Consider the following 5,833-nt stretch of genomic DNA (forward strand, 5'->3'; position numbering starts at 1 on the left):
AAATTCTTAGAAGTCTCAATATTTTATTAAAAAAATTTTTTAAGGAACCAGTTAGAAATTTTTTTTTTTTAAATCCGAATTTTAGTATCTGTTAGATGCAAAGTTCATAGCATTTTGTTTTGTAAAAGTGCAAACGTTTCTTTAAAACATTTGCAATTTTAAAAGTGCTTTCAATGTTCATTATTGATTTAATTGGAAAATTTTTGATTCAGCATTAAAGATATCTTTTTTATATAAATGATTATTTGCTGTTTAATTTACAATGCCATGCAGATTTGTACAACTCTAAGCCTTAGTGTTAGGGGTAAGCTTTTAGATCATGGCATAACTTTAGTTTATGGAATGTGTATTAAAAGAGGTTAAAACTTGGCAAAGAGCAAATAAAATTATGATAACAATTGTTCCAAAGGATTATCATAAGTAACCTCTAATAGGTATGTTCTTTGTGAAGAGAAGGCAAAATTTGTATGTTCGGTTCAGCCAAGATTTTATGTTTGTGAGCTCTTATATGCTTTCTAACTAAATTAAAGTGAGCTTTCTTCAAAGATATCCAACTGCATAATTCCGTTTGGGTGAATTCAAATTTTTTCTTTTATTCTGAACTATTTTAAGCTTTGATAATGACTTAAAACTGAATCAGAATGTTTTCTTCAACAAAACTACTGCTGAATCAGGTTTGCATAAAAGAATTGTAGAAAGACTGCTTGTGGAAGTTTGCTATTTTCTGCACTGCAGAAAGGTCATTTCATATTTAATAGCTGACAAGGAACAGTCTGCATTTTATACATCGTGATGTACTTGTTAGCTAAATTAGAGTGAGCATTCATTTTATAAACTGTATTAAAGATGACAAAAAGATACTGTGATTGTTCAGTGTATGTGGTCAATCTTAAACTTGATCATAATTTTAATTGTTTAAAATATTCCTTTTTTTTTTTTGAAATACCAAGTACTTTATGGTGATTAACATAAAAAATATAGTTAAAAAATGCTTTCAATTCCGCAATTTACTTTAATGTTTGTATGGAGATCAGCATTCAACAATTTTTGAATTAAATCATCTCATTGTACTCAAGCAATGGCTTCCATCCATTAAAAAGATACACAAAAAAGAAACTTTTAAAAGTTTACATCCCTTTAGATTAATTAAAAATTCTTTGTATTAAACATAGTCGGCTCACAGTAAAAATAATAATTATTTTTCTGTGACATTGAATCATACCAAGTTGAAGAGGATAGATGCACTAAAATTAGGGCGCTCAATCTGATTTAACTATTGTAGTTAAATCAGATTGTATACATAAAAGAGATACTTCACATGTCACCTGAAAATCTCTAAGAAATGAATTATCCTAAACTACGAATTTATATTTCAAGATTCTATCTTGCTAATTTAAGAAAGAATGAAAGGGAAGGGCCTACTATACAGGACTTATACAAGGGACTATATACTGACCTACTATATATTGAACTTTCACTGTATCATATTTTTGTTTTAAGCTCAACATGGAGCAAGGACCACAAGTTTAGATATTGTCCTGTTTAAACAATGATAGTCATGGTCTATTTACATCAAAGTGTCACTTTATTTTTTAATATCAATAATGCCTGGTTATATCCTTTATTTATGTAGATGGGTAATTTTATTCATTTTTCTGCATCCCTATGTTTAGGTTTTATGAAAGTAAGGATTTTTTCCCTGGAAAGAAAGTGAACCAGTATGTTTCTTAATCTAGTATTTTGGTAATATCGTTTTCATATGTATCATGTGTTGATACCCAAATTTTTTCTTTATTAGGTATACTTTTGATGTATTTCAATTTTTATTGATACAATCTTAGTGTTAGCACAATGCATACTGGTTGGCTCATACATTAAATTCTGTCCATCTAGTCTATACACTTTAAGGTGAAAATTGCTCTAAAGTGAAAGAATTTTAGGGTTCCAGTACTTGTAAATAAATGTTGAAATAACCTACAAAACTGGAGTATTAAGAACCACAGTAAGAAATTTATTTTCAATAGATCCTAACTCAGGCAGAATTTGCTGTAAGAAGCCTTGTACGTATAATTTGCTTAAAGTGTAAAATTGGCTATCTTTGTAAGCATTTATCATAGCTGACATTTTTGGATGTATTTTGATGTATTGATAATTTCTATTTGCTATAAGTTTTGGAAATTGCAAACAAATAACCCAATTTTTGCATTTATAAACTTTCTGTGAAAAAATCTAAAATGATTCTTAAATAATCACAGCAAATGTGTGTCAGAAAAGTGGAGCCAACTGTAGACAGAAGATGGATAAGTATTCGAAAATATTTCTCCTATGCTTCTAACTAAATTAATCAAATTAGGTTCATGTTGAGATTACCCCCTTGTAATTACTTTAACAGAAAAACTGTTATCAAAGGTTGGTAAAAATTTTGATGAAACTATTTTTTCTTTTGCCTCTTTGTCGACATAAGCATTGTATCTAATTAGATATTTTTTTTTCAATATGCTTTTTGTAGATATTTGACTAAAAAAGGAATTCTTTGATTGAAAAATGAAAATGGTTGAAGTTAAAATTTATTTATAGAGTTTCTGCATTGAAATGTTGAATGCACTTAATTTGTAATGAATATGAATTATATGAATATTTAGAGTTGTAATTGATATATATCATTTAAAAAGTTAGAAAATGGTAGGAAGTTATAGTGTTACAAATATGTAAATTCAAGAAATAAGTTATATTGATCAATTGTATCATACTTCATTTTTGAAGTGAAATTTGTTGGAAAATTTGCGTAAGGTGAAAGCAACTTTTATTTAAAAAATAATAGTAATATTTTTTTTTCTCCTCTGACATAGATATTGCATTGTATGTGAATGATTTGTCTGTGCAAACATTCTTTTTACATGTTTATGATTGCAATTTCAGATCATTATTTTCATTATTTAGTTTTCAAAGCAGTTATTCACAATCTTAAGTTCATTCATAATTTCCAGGCAACATGAGTCCTGTTAATTAAAGGTGATTTTAAATGATGATTTTTCTAGAGGGTCTAACTTCTTTCAAATATCACGTGATTTTTTTAAGCATTTTATCTAGATAATATATTCAAAGTTTTTAAAACAGATCATTAAGTTAATAAATAAATATAATCAAGGTGTAATTGCTGGCAGTTTGACCTGCAGAAAAGATCAGCAGTTTTCTCTCTCTTTGGAAACTTCTTGGACCTTGTTTTTTACTTTCACAACATGTAAAAAATTGTACCTAAATTCATAAAAGACTTAAAATAAAAAGATAATGTAAATCAACATTTTTCATTCTTTTTTTTTTTATTACCAAATCAAACAATATTTATAGCTGTGGCACGGGAAGATGGCATACTAACAGGAAGCAGAAAAGACCTCTACATTTTGTAATAGTTGAGTGGGTATTCTAATCTAGAGGCTTGATTTTAAGGTGATTTTACGGGCATAATAGGAAAAAAAAACCCCTAGCTATTTTTACTGTCCGTTTTTATTAGTTTTTTATTCATATTTTAAAAGTATAAAAATGCATAACAGTGGAAAATAATACAAAATTGAAGTTGGTAGAGGCTGTCAAAGTGGGACTAGAAAAAAGGGGGTCTCCTGGTTGTGATTCCAATCCTGCAGGTGATCTGATACATAAAGTTAAGGTAAATTCTTACTAAACAAGGATGTAAAATTGTATAGACGTAGCGGATTTGAAAATAAATTTAAAAAATTTCACAAAATGGTGTCATTTTGAAAAAAAAAAGTTTATCTTTTGTTTCTTTTTTTTAACTTTGGTATTTTTAAAAAAATAATAAAAATCAAAAATTACAAAAACCCTTACATGGAGACAATTTTGATGGTAAGTACTAAGAAAGTCTACCCAATTTCAAGCAAATCGGTGCTTTAGAATTTGAGGTATCTTGTCAACCGTATCAAAAAAACTAGATTCAAGAAAAAAGTTTGCAGTCTCTTTTCAGCGAAAGAGTAGTTTAACTCCAAAAATAATTCAAATTTCCATAAATCCTCTTAGAAACTTATTCTTAAAGAGCTAAACTTTTAGAATATAAAGGGGAAAAAAAACATTTTTTTGAATTTCTGGACTAAAATATACCCCCTTAAGATTAGAGAGAACGCTTTAAGTAGTTTTCTGCTCGCTCATTTTTGCTGATCATTCTTGCTACAGAATGAAATGTTCTTTTTCCGCTTCCAGTTTATCCGATATCTCTCCATGGCACAACTATAGCAATTCCAAATGACTTTTCAGAAAATTTTCTCTGCTGCCACCCCGCATGAAAAAGACCCATGGTAATCTATGAATAGTCTTTAAGTAGGAAGTTAAAATATAAAAGTGAAAAGAGTCTACTTTTAGAGCATTCAAGGTTAATGTGTGTTATGAAAATGTTTATTAGAGGTCTACAAGCTTTGAGTTCATGTTGGATTAATAATTACTGTTTGGAGACAAATTTTAAAAAGTTGTAATATAGAGAGCTGGAATGTGAAAAAATTATGAATACAAATGTAATAAAAAGAGTGCATTGCGGTAATCTTTAAGTGGACTGTTAATTCCTTGTATTCATAACTTTTGTAATAAATTGAATTGCGGTTGGCAAACGTTCATCAACTTGCGTCAAGTGAAGAAATTTAATTGAAATGTAAATGAAAAAAAGTAGTGAGGGGAGAGAGAAACCCATCTGGGGCTTGTGAAGAAGAAATTTTTAGCTGGGCTCAAGTTCTTAGGTGATTGCTAATATTCACTGCAAATGAAACTAGAGTAAACCGTTTTTTTAAATTTAAAAATGATAAAAGGGGAAGTTTGGTAACCACGCTCTACTTTTTCGAGCAGTCATGTATTGTGCACTGTCTCCATACTTGATCTTTAACAGTACTGAGTCATTGAAACAAGGCTAGCCATGAGCAACTGCTGGCTTCTTACCAATGGAGAAAATATTTTTTTTTTCAAAAATAACCTGAACAGAGATGATAATTCAATTATAATATTTATTAAATTATTTCTTTAATTACCATCCTTATGGGCACCCATGACGCTACTGATATAAATCATTGAGTTTTAATTTGATTTTTTTTGTAAAAATTTCAAATGAAAAGAAACAACATTTAATTCGAAACATTTCCCAACTTTTTTCCCATTTCCTCTTTTTTTTTAATCTTTTGCAAATTTTTTTTTTCTAGAAATTTTTCAACTTGTTCATTTTCACAGAGCTAATATACAACTAGAGTGTGTGCTTCTTTATCCAATAGGCTGAAACTGGCTGTCAACATGATAAAGCGTTGGTCAAATAACAGGTAGTTCTATAATTGGCATCTCTCTTGTCACATGATGGTGAATTTAAAGTACATTGTTAACTAATTTTGTGCTGTTTAGACAGCTTTGCTCGTCCACGAAGTATTAGTCAAAATTGGTGTCATGCTACAGCCGAAACATAACCCTAGCACACGCTCTAGTTAAATTCTAGCTCTGTGTTAAGGGTGTGTGCAGCAGTTGTTTCTTTTTAAATTAATGATGGGTTATCTTGTATCACAATTATGAATCTCATTTGAAGTCTTTTCATTTTTCTTATACTTAAATAAGCAAACTGATTGCACAACAGCATGAATGTTTATATTTCCTTCTTTAATGCACCTACCTGAATATCCAGTTGTGCGTTGCTGTATCATTTGTTCATTATTTTATATTTTTATTTCTATGTCCCTTGTGACGTTTTGTGTGATAATAAACATTTGATTGATAAATTGTTAGTGCTGATTCATATATTTAAAGCTCGAATTGTAAAGGCGTACTAGTACTCTTAGTGTCAACCTTATTCTGTAAG

Source organism: Uloborus diversus, chromosome 8, assembly GCF_026930045.1.
Source record: "Uloborus diversus isolate 005 chromosome 8, Udiv.v.3.1, whole genome shotgun sequence".
NCBI lineage: Eukaryota > Metazoa > Arthropoda > Arachnida > Araneae > Uloboridae > Uloborus > Uloborus diversus.